This window comes from Mus caroli, unplaced genomic scaffold, assembly GCF_978045245.1.
Source record: "Mus caroli unplaced genomic scaffold, Mus_caroli_1 scaffold_1, whole genome shotgun sequence".
Lineage (NCBI taxonomy): Eukaryota > Metazoa > Chordata > Mammalia > Rodentia > Muridae > Mus > Mus caroli.
In genome coordinates this window covers 188,004,701-188,016,756 of record NW_028227256.1, presented here as the reverse complement: position 1 = coordinate 188,016,756, position 12,056 = coordinate 188,004,701, and the positions used below count along the sequence as shown (strand labels likewise).

The 12,056-nt window shown below is 44.7% G+C and overlaps 1 long non-coding RNA gene across 2 annotated transcripts in view; it reads right to left on the bottom strand.

Annotated features, from left to right (window-relative positions):
• The window catches only part of LOC110292153 (uncharacterized), a 48,738-nt gene that overhangs the window by 18,718 nt on the left and 17,964 nt on the right, over positions 1-12,056 (bottom strand). For both annotated transcript variants that reach the window (XR_002377675.3, XR_015048623.1), the window contains exon 2: positions 320-399. This is a non-coding gene — a long non-coding RNA (uncharacterized LOC110292153). The remainder of the gene's footprint in view (positions 1-319; positions 400-12,056) is intronic.

Genomic DNA, 12,056 nt, shown 5'->3' with positions numbered 1-12,056 from the left:
GTCAGATCCCCAGGAACTGGAATGATGATGTGAGCCACCACTTGAGTGCTGGGAACTGAAGTGAACCAGATCCTGTGCAAGAGCAGCAAGTGCTTTTAACTGCAAAGCCATCTCTCTGGCCTCTGGGATGAGTGTCTTAATGAGGAAGTACCTAGATTAGATTGACTTCTGGATACATCTGTGAGGAGACTAACTGATTAATTGATGTAGGAGGAACTAGCCCCTTCCGGGCAGCACTACTCCCTAGGCAGGGTCATGAACAGTGTAGAAAGAAGATAGCTAGCTAAGAGCAAGCTCAAAGGCAAGCAAGGATACATACAGTTGTTTCTTTCTGCTGTTGATATGATGTGATTTGCTGCAAGTCCCTGCCTTTGCTTCTCCTCTGTGATGGACTGTAACCTGAAATAGCAAGAGAAATATATGCCTTTCTCACTTAAGTTGCTTATCAGGGCATGTTATCATAGCAACAGAAATGAAACAAGAAGAGCCCCTAAAGTCTGCATCATATAACAGAACAAAGGTCTCTCTGTCTAGGACGCAGGCTGAGTGGCTTCAGTCGTATGCCTTCTCTTTCCACCTTATCCTCACTCCTCAGGGTCATTGTGGAAGAGAAAGGGGAATATAAGAAAGGCACATGCATGCTAACATGCTCCTAACTTCCTAGCATGGAACTTCTGCTCATATTTACCCCACATAGGATTGGTCTCACAGCACCACTTAAATGACAAGGGAGGGCAGGACTGTGGTCCTTCCTCTCTGTGTGTGCAGAGAACAGAGATGGAATGGTAACCATCTTGTTTTGTCAGATATATTTTCTGATTAACTCTGACCACTATCTCTAGTACTCAAAGCTGGTCCTGTGACAAAGTCTTAAGCTACAGGCCTTTGAGCTTGTGTTCAAGATGTGGACTGTTTGAAGAACATACATTAGCTCAGATGGCTGGAGTAGGAAAGAATCCAGCAAAACTTTGCCTTTATCACCTTGAAAGTCACATCACATGTCTCGAGCTTGTAGGTGAAAATATCGTGTCTGGACAACATGAAAGAAGAGCAAGAGGATCCCATAAACTAACTGGTTTCTAGGAAAAGGAAAACAGTTTTCCCCTCCTGATACCAATATCTGGGTGGGTTAGAGTATGTCACACCTGCTGCTGTAACAAGCAGTCCCCAAAGATCCATGTCTTAACACATAGAGCTTTATATCTCAGAGAACATCTAATGGAGGGCCTCCTCTGAACAGGAATTGGTGATACATATTTCTTCCACACAGAACTCTGCAACATTTGGAGGGGGAGGGGTCAGCTCAGCTATCCTGACATTGTCTAGCAAGAAGACAAAGGGGCTGGGTGATAGGCAGTCCACAAACAAATCAAAACATGGAGGGGAAGGGTAAGTTATCTCTGGGCAGCCAGGCGTCTTCACCACTCTGTTTGGGCTTCCTTTTCTGTTGTTGCTGTGACATTTCTTTCCCTGTCACAGCACAGCTTCCTCTTTTTCTCTCCTCCTCCTGTTTCTCCTCCTCCTGATTCTCCTCCTCCTGATTCTCCTCCTCCTCCTCTTTCTCCTCCTCCTTCTCCCCCTGTCCCTCCTCTTTCTCCTTCTCCCCCTTCTCCTTCTTCTTAGGTGTTTTGTTCTCATGATAGATCTCTTGGTGGTGGTTTGAGAGAGAATGTCCCTCACAGCCTCACACATCCGAATGCTTGAGCTACAGTCGATAGAACTGCTTGGGAAGGATTAGAAGGTGACCATGTTGAGGGGGTGTGATATTGGGAATGGACTTTAAGGTCTCTCTCTCTCTCTCTCTCTCTCTCTCTCTCTCTCTCTCTCTCTCTCTCTCTCTCTCTCTCATTTATGTTTGTTGGTCAGATACAAGCTCTGAGCTACTCTCCAGAGACCTGCCTGCCAGCCCCCATTTGAAGACAAACAGCGTTGTCACTTTCTCCCAAGCCAGAGTGGATACCACTGTGGCCAATTTCCTCTCAACTCAACAATCCCCTTATTTTACTGTGTTTGATGGACAGCAGAATGTTGACCCACATTGGTTATAGCAAACAAACTTCCTGGGAAGCTGTGGGTGTGTTTTACACATCTGAGATTTCCAGTCTCTGTTTCCCTTGCATTCTTTGTGAATCTTGAATGTTTCAAGGGTAAAGTCATTCCCTCCATATCTGATTCTTTACTGGGCAGTGCTTGCTGGCCAAGAATACATGTTTGAGGCCATTCCACAGGGTTCACTAACACAGTTTCAATGTTTAAAGTCCTGTTTCACCCATTAATAGAACTTCTATTCCTTTTTAGTAGGGGAAAGAAATAAAAATTCTTTTATGAAATATATTTTATATGTATGATGTTTTGCCTGCATGTATATCTATCTATGCATCACGTGTGTGCTAGGTGCTCACAGCGGTTAGGAGAGGAAGTCAGACCCCCTGGACCTGGAGTTATATTGATTATGATCTGATGCCATGTGGAAACTTGGTCCTCTGCAAGAGCTCTTAACACTGAGACATCACTCTGGCCCCAAGAATTTCACTTCATTTTTGAAAGTGTAACTTTGAGTGTTTTCTAGCATGCCAATGTCATATTCTCCTATAAAAGGTCCCCAACACAAGTGACCGCCTCTCTCCCACAAGCTGCCTCATTCTGGGGTTATAGTTTAGGATCAATGAGGAAGTAAAGGAGCTCAAGTCCAGTCCCAGTGTTTCCCTTCCTGTTCACACCCGTCTGCACACAACCCCACAGTCCTTCCTCTGCAGACGTGCATCAAGGCAAAGCGGGGTCTCAATGAGATGTCTGTGTTCCCAGGTCCACTGCCTTGTGTGGTACCATACTGAGGATATGGCAACAACTTAGTTGTTCATCAGTAAAGGGTTAAGAACTCAGGGCTGGAAAGATGGCTCAGTGGTTGGGAGCACTGGCTGTTCTTCCACAGGAGCTGGGTTTGGATCCTAACCCCTACATGGATATTCACAACTGTCTACTCCAGTTCTAGAGGACCTGGTGGCCATTTCTGGCCTTCAGGGACACTGTACACATGTGTCTACTTACAGATACACAGAGAAGCCACTAAAGAACATAACATAGAAATAAGTAAATCTTTGTTTTTAAAAGTAGTCATGATGCATGTGTCCCTACATTTAAGTCGTTTGATTATGAGCAGACTATTTCTATAAAAAGTATCTGAAATTCGCATAATAGTGATGTGTTTGAGGAAGATTAATGTAGAAAATGAAAAAATATGAATCCTCCCAGTTATTTGTAGCAACAATAACAATTACTAGTAGTTCTCGAGCACTTAATGTATGCCAAGAGCTGTTCTAAATCTTCCATGTGAGTTCACTCATAGAGCCCTTGGGCCACCCTCAGAGAGGCCTGACTTAGTTATATATTTATTTTTGCAGATAATGGAAACAAGGATTTGACATGCAACTAGCAACCAACAGGATGTGAAATCATTGAAAATAAGAACGTTACAGCCCCATTCATCATACACAGAAATGAGAACAGGAGAGGAGTCTTCTGAGCTCAGTCTGAGATTCGCCTACACAGTAAGAGACCAGGAGACTCATGAGGGTCTGTCCTGGTGTCTTTCCTCAGGCAGAATGTCAGTGCTGTTCCTGACATCCTATACCTTGTCAGTCCAGTCCCTCAGCCATCCACAGTCGCAGAGAGTCCAGTGCCAAGGAGCTGCTCTGTTGGAAGTGTAGGGTGCTTTCCTCTCAGATAAGTACAAAGAGAAAGCGCCCTTAGCCAGTCCATCCAAGACACAGAATGGACCTGCCATCTTGAGGAACACACCAACACTGTGAGCCATTAGCCCCTTCCTAGTCTTTGGCCTCTAGAAGTCAACACTTTTTAAAGTCTGTAGAGTCACGTGACTGCCAGCTTTGCTACATGTGGTTCGACCTTCTCCCCTCCTGTTGCTGGCCAACTAATCTCCTGTCATCCAGTCATCCAGTGTGAAAAATTGATGGGAAGATGATGGATTGATGGATAGATGATAGATAAGCCTATCAATCAATAGATGCATGATAGATATACAGGCAACGGACAGACTTTTACATATTCCCAGGAATATATAGATTTCGGAGAGATGACCTGAATATTAAAGTTTTTTTTTTAAGATGACAAAAAAAATAAATAAATTCTTCAGCCAGACATGTTAACACATGCCTATAAATCTCAGCATCTAGACCTCTTTGCAGGAGTTTCTGAGTTCAAGGACACTCCAATCTAGTTCCTGGCCAGCCTGAACAACCTGGAAAACCCTAAGTTAAAAACCCAAAAAGTTTAAAAAGAAGGAAAAGGAGCGATACAGAGACAGAGAGATAGACAGAGAGACAGAGGCAGAGGCAGAGACAGAGGCAGAGACAGAGACAGAGACAGAGACAGAGGCAGAGACAGAAACAGAGGCAGAGGCAGAGGCAGAGACAGAGACAGAGAGAGCTCTCATAATGACTTTCATTTTAGAGCAGTGGTTCTCAACCTTCCTAGTGCTGTAAGCCTTTAATAGAGTTTCTCATGCTATGGTGACCCCAAACCATAAAATTATTTTCAGTACTACTTCTTAACTGTCATTTTGCTGCTGTTATGAATTGTAATGCAAATATCTGAGATGGAAGGGTCCTTTGACCCCCCCCCAAACGAGTCATGCCCCACAGTTTGAGAACCACCATATTAGAGTGTCATGTACAAGTGTGTGTGTGTGTGTGTGTGTGTGTGTGTGTGTACACCTGCACACACTGACATATAAATGCTGGTCTGTTCGTGCCATGGCATACATGTGGGTACAAGAGGAAACCTTTGGGTATTGATCCTCACTTTTCCACCTAGTTTGAGACAAGGCCTCTTCTACCCCTATGTCTTAGTCAGACTCTGTTAACTAAGAAGCTGCTATCTGGACCCTCTTAAGCTACCTAACTGCTGCCATGAATGTCTTAAGCTACCAAGCTGCTGTCCTGATTCTCTTAAGATGCTTGAGTGTTGAATCTTCAGCCTCCAGCCAACGGTGGGCCTAGAATGTGGATCCTAAAGGGAGTGTGTAAATCAGTAGTAAGTTGGTTCTTTAAGAATGCATTCACACTTTCTTTTTACCAATTCATTTTGCTTTCCTGGACACCCCAGCAGCACCTGAACCCTTTGCTCTTTTTCCATGTTATTTTCCCCTACCATTTGTCCACAGCAAGGAGACCAAGTGGTCATGTGTAGAACCTGTAGGAACTATGGAGGTCTAACAGGCACTTTGTCAACTAACTGATAGCATCTGGTTACAAGCAATCAAGTGATCTTTATCTCCTTCAGTGCATGCCCACAGTCTTATTTCATAGCAAAAGTAATTCCGAGGTTACTGGGGGAGCAAAGCTAAAACTTGCTCAAGAAAGAGCAAGAGCTGAAAGTTGGGCAGTGAGCAACATTTGTTTGTCTTAGGAATAGATGTCCTATGAGGCAAGAAGACAGAGTGCAGGTCTGTCCACAGCCTGTTCTTAGTCATGGCTGCTTGAGTCCAAGTCTGCTACTGTCTCTTCCCAACTTTTACTTGTTAGAAGCAGGGGAAAGTCAGGGAACAGGCAGAAAAGCGGTTCTGTCACCAGGGCTGACCTGACCAGAGCAAACCATCTGCCTTCTTAACAAAGTCTAGGCCCTTCTGTTCAGCCCTGGTTTATTCACATCATTATTGTCTGCAGCCCCTCACGACAGGACCATTTTCAGGTACCTCTGTCCTTCAGATTCCAAAAGAAATTCTGACCAGAAATGCTGACCCCACCCCTACCACCACCACCAGAAAGCTTGTGTGTGGCCCTTCTAGAAGCATACATGTGCTTGAATCCATCAAACAACACTTACAACCTCAGCTTCATCACGTACAGTATGAGCAGAGACAACTAAGTGATGCCAGGCTGCAGAAGGTACTCAGTCTCCCCACCTGCAGGATGGGTGGTGCAGGATAGTCAGGGTGGTGTAGTAATTTGTGGTGTTATCTTCTCTGTTGTTGTTAGCAACAAGACTGACTTTAGATGGTCCCATTGCCTGTTCTGTTCCTATACAAGCCCTGGACATTTGGTGACTTGCTGCAGACACACTGTGACAGGGGACTTCGGTGTATTATCAAAGTGACGGTCTCTAACTCCAGGGGCCAAGGAGCTCGTTGCTGTCACAAACCCTCGCTTCAGGCCAGGGCTCTCAGTGTCACTTACACCAGTTTGGAAGTGATCTGCTTGCTCACCCTTCCAGCAGGGGATGTCAGGGTTGGTTAATAGAAAATGACAAGAGGGACAGAAGGAGTGAGGGGGAAGGTTTGGGATGGGAGGGGAAAAAAAGAGCCTTGTTCTTTTGGGGATGTGGAGCACTAAGCACGCCATGTTAAATCGTGCGTGTCAAATAACGGACTAATTAAGGACCTTCCTCCGCCTTGTGGGCTTCTTTTTTCCACGTCTCATTTTTTGTTGTCCGTTCAAAGATGTATTTTCAAATTAGCTTCAAGTGCTCTGAGTAAGTGCTAACGGGAAAGAGAAAGAAACCTTGCCCATCACAGAAGCAAGCGGCCAGCGCGCAACAGAGGCTCCATGGAACGCCGGGGAGAAGTTTGATGGTCACAGGAGTAACTTCTTGAATAATGGGATTTAATAGCATATAATAAACGTGATCCAGGAGAGCCCTGATTCATTCGCACTAATTGTTCTAGCCGCTGAAATGAAGGCAAAGTTTGTCAAGCCAGCATGCTGTAAAGACCGCAGAACACTGCGGGGAGCAGCCAATTGTCCCCAGCTGCTTCCCTCCCCAGTCCCAGAGGGCACTTGGTCCTTGCCCTCTGAAACATCCGCCTGTGCCTACATCGTTCAACGACGACCCCAGCTCTAGGACTTTAAAGTCACAGAAATGTAATTTTTTGCAATCAACAAACTATTGTATTCTGCAGAGAACAGAGGGCCGACTAGACACAAAGCCGCCAATTAGGTTATAAAGAATAATAACTAATATGCTTTCATGGCGATGCCAAAAAGTACGAAAACCTATAATAAATTTAATTGGGCACACGATCATAAGCACTGTTTTCTACCTACAAACTTCTGCTATATTAAGCCAGACTCCAAATAGAGAAACAGGTTTTGATCGTGGAGATTGAAAAGTGTGTTTCCCCCGCCCCCCCCCCCCGGCTTCCCATTTGGATCATTTTACCAATGTCAAAAAAATGGGAAGGTATAATTAGGAAAAGAAATTACTTTCTCTGTGGTTAGTCATTGGTCATGTCTAAGCGTTAAAATGAATGAAGGAATTAAAGCAATTATCTGGATAATTCAGGTCCCCCCCTAAAGGTTAGAGTTTTCTGATAAGGACATTTTGCCCGAATTAGTAATGTAATAATCGTAGTTTTCTGCTTGATTTTCTGATTGTGGGTCTGTCTATAGGTGAAGAATCCTTTGTATTCACTTTCAAGACTTTTCCCAGTTCTTCTGACATCTGAAGAGCATGTTATTTTTATGAACATCAGCAATAGCTAAAATTCTGCAGAGCATTTTTAAAAGGAGCCATTGAGATTACCAAACAAAACCACGTGGAATATTCCCTTCCCTTTCCCCAAAATAAGGCCAAGAAACTTGGATAGTAGCATTTGGGAGCTGAGGTGCAGGGAGCTGCTTCTGTACATGGAGGGTCTAGCGGGAAAATTAGCACAGGGCAGGGCTATGGACAGCTAATAAAGAGAACATGGCTAAAAGAGATTAAGGTTCAAATTAAGGTCAGAAAAGAGACTGATGGAGCCAAGCTGCCATGTTCCGTCGCACGGCAGCTTAAGTGAGACAGCTTCCCTGAATCAGGCTCAGGGTGAAAAATTACACTGTTGGGGTTAATAAAGAGGCTGGGCATTTGTTTGGACTGAGACTTCAATTAAAATGTTATTTGGGGCAGCTAGAGCTAATGTTGTGCTTAGAGGTAAACTGAAGTGCCTTTTGAGAAGATGAAAAAGAAAAGGAAAAAAGAGAGAGAGAAAGGAAAAGAAGAATTAAAGAGAGGGAGAGAGAGAGAGACCACCTAATCTGTCAAAGGCCCTGAATAACCGGCAGGAAGAATTGTGCTTGCTGGACTCGAGCCCAGCTCAGCAGTGAGCGTTCTTAAGGGTTCTGTGACATCATCCGAGACAGCTGAGGTCCTGTGAGTTTGTGATTGTTGTTCTGGGTGAGGAGGCTACTGTTCAGCTGAGCCTTCTTTGAGACAAAGGGGGAAAAAATCTGGTTGATGTAATATGCCAAGTTTTTCTTTTCTTTCTTTTTCTTTTAATGCCACAAAGGGGGGGGCAAATATTCCCGGTCTCCGTCTCATGTCCCCACCCAGAGAGAAAAATCTATGAATACAGTTAATTGAATTTCTCAGCCTGTATCCATCTGCAGGCAGTTTTACACACACACGCACATACACACACACACACCCACACACACACATACACACACACACACACACACACACACATACACACACACACACACACATACCGCACACACACACACACCGCACACACACACCGTACACACATGTACACACACGCGCGCACACACACACACACACACACACACGCACACGCGCACACACACACGCGCACGCACACACAGAGCCCGGAGAGTGGATACAAACCCCTCCTAAACCCTTTCTTTCCTCAGAACTCACCCCACATTTCCAAAAGATCTCTAGACGTGTTTACACTGGCCAGCACCGGGCATTCTGGTCAACAAAGCATGCACAAATTATGCATATTTTGCATGTTTCCCTTACTTTGATGCAGCATACAGTTTGAAGGACAAGAAGCATTGAGTGAGTTTTAAAACTACTTAGCTGGGGCTGGAGAGATGTCAATCCACAGAGCACCTGCTACAGCAGCGTGAGGACTAACACTTGGTCCCCAGAACCCATGAAAGACGCAGATGTGCTCATAACCCCAGCATCGGAGAGGCAGGAACACAAGGGTCAGCCACCAGACAGCCATCCCACCCTACTTGGTGAGTTCTAGGCCAGTGAGATACCCCAGGGGAAAAGCACCTAAGAAAGGACACAGAAGGTTAACTTTTGGACTCTGGCACATGCTTTTACACACACACATGCACATACACACATGCACACACAGACACACACAGGTATGACTAGGCATTGATAACATTAATAACCTGAAGAAGAGACAGAATGCATACCAAGCCATTTGTTTTCTTAGCTAACTCTATCAGCAGCAACACAGACTTCACTATGAGTGCCTGCAGGCTGAGGAAGCAGAGTACAGAGCACAGAGCATGTGACATTCTTTTGGGGTGTCTTGAATCGGGTCATGGAGATTAGCAAAGAGTCACACAAAGAAATGTGGGCTAACCAAAATAGTGTGGCTAAGAGCCAACATGAACTTGGGAGGGTGAACTTCCCTGGCATTTCTTGTATGATCTGTGACAGACTGACAGCTCAGGCACAAGATCAGGAAAGGCCTCCAGGTTGAGGAAAATGCCATAGTCTCACTAAGGAGGAATTACACAGCAGCTGTCTAGGGAAGAGCCCAGCCATTACTCCTCACCCTTCTTCTCCTTATTGATTGTCACCAGGAATAGAGAATAAACCCAGTTTGCCTCAATCCTCCCTCTTCCCAACTCTGCACCCCCCAGATAATTTGCTAACCAAAGACATTTAATCTTCAGAATACTCTTTGGTGTGAGGGAGTAGACATATGTATGCATGTCCATGCGTATGCATGTATGAACGTATGTGCACATAGAAGATATATGGAAGACACACTATGTCTTCTTCACATGCATAGAATACACACACATGTGACATATCTTCTTCAGTTACTCCCCACATTGCTTTTTGAAGCCTGTCTCTCATTGAACCTGGAGATCACTGATTGCCTAGACAGACTGACTGCCCAGCAAGCCATGAGGACCCTTGTTTTTTCCCTTCCAAACTCTGAGATCGAAGCTGAGTGCAGCCATGCCTGGGTTTCACGCGGGCATTGAGGTTTCAAACTCTGGCCCTTGTGCCTGTGCTTTACCTACTGAGCCTTTTAGCCACCAATCTTTAGAATGCTCTTAAGAAGATAAAATAAGAAGGGGTAGGAAGGATGTTAAGAGCCAGACACAGAGATAGGGTCCAAAATGGAAAAGGCTTTAAACACAGAATGCCAAAAAAGAGGTCATTGCACGCAGAGCAGGAAGCCACGAGCTGAGCGGTCACACAACCGTCATGGGTGCCGCGTCTACACAGGTAGAAGCAAAACCTGCCAGGTCCAGATTGGCTTCATTAGTCAATTAAAAACACGTATGCAGATCACAGAAAAAGAAAAATCCTCCCTTCAGTGCAAAACTGTTGATCATGAGGAAAAATAAACAAACTGATGAGAACACTGATTCTGTCAAGCATAAACATTTCTTCCACCAGCCAGTCGCAATCAGGTTAACGAGAAAGTGTGTGACTCTTTCAATCGACAGGTATGGGTGTGAATAACCCTAAATATAATTCCTGGTGGACCACAGCTCATACTGCGAACACAAGTAATGCATGGCCTACACAGAACCAGAAACAGACTGGGTTGAAACACACAGAATCCAGCTGATCCCTATTTGTAGCCTTAATATCCTCCAGGTCTACTTGGGCCAGTAGGATTCCCATTTAGCAGATGGCACTTCCCAGGGGTGGCACTGCCCTCAGGAGTGGCACTGCCCTCAGGAGTGGTGCTGCTCTCAATGAGCTGCACCAACCCATACCAATCATCAGTCAAGAAGATGTCCCCACAGATTTGCCCATGAATCATCAATCCCATAGAGGCAATCCCTCAGCTGAGGCTTTCTCTTTCCACATGACTCCGGATTGTGTTAGCTTGACAAGAACTAGTCAGAAGAACACAGATGAATTTTAAATTGGACCTTGAAACATGAAGATGAAATTATCTAGAGAAGAGATCAGGGATTTATTGGCCAGCATCTTTGTCACTGTGGTAAAATACCTGAGGTAGGGCACTGTATAAAGAAAGAGGCTCATTAACAGAGGAATGGATATAGAAAATGTGGTACATTTACACAATGGAGTACTACTCAGCTATTAAAAACAATGAATTATGAAATTCTTAGGCAAATGGATGAAACTAGAAAATATCATCCTGAGTGAGGTAACCCAGTCACAAAAGAACACACATGGTATGCACGCACTGATAAGTGAATATTAGCCCAGAAGCTCGGAATACCCAAGATACAAGTCACAGACCACATGAAGCTCAAGAAGGAGGAAGACTAAAATGTGGATACTTTGGTCCTTCCTTGAAGAGGGGAACAAAATACCCATGAAAGGAGTTACAGAGACAAAGTATGGAGCAGAAACTGAAAGAAAGGCTATCTAGAGACTGCCCCACCTTGGGATTCATCCCATATACAGTCATCAAACCCAGACACTATTGTGAATACCAACAAATGCTTGCTGACAGAAGCCTGATATAGTTGTCTCCTGAGAAGCTCTTCCAGTGCCTGACAAACACAGAGGTGGATGCTCTTAGTCAACCATTGGACTGAGCACAGGGTCCCCAATGGATGAGCTAGGGAAAGGACCCAAGGAGCTGAAGGGGCTTGCTGCCCCATAGGAGGAACAACTATATGAACCAACCAGTACCCCCAGAGCTCCCAGGGACTAAACCACCAACCAAAGAGTACACATGGAGGGACCCATGGCTCCAGCCACATATGTAGCAGAGGATGCCCTTGTTGGTCATCAATGGGAGGAGAGGTCTTTGGTCCTGTAAAGACTCTATACTCCAGTGTAGGGGAAAACCAGGGCCAGGAAGCAGGAGTGGCTGGGTTGGTGAGGAGGAGCGGGGAGGGGATGGGAGTTTTCAGAAGGGGAACCAGGAAAGGGGATGACATTTGAAATGTAAATAAATAAAATATCTAATAAAAAAAGAAAGAAAGAGAGAAAGAAAGAAAGAAAGAAAGAAAGAAAGAAAGAAAGAAAGAAAGAAAGAAAGAAAGAAAGACCATGGAGAATAAATAAATAAATACCAAAAACAAAAACAAAAAACAAAGAAAGAAGGGGAGAAAGGAAGA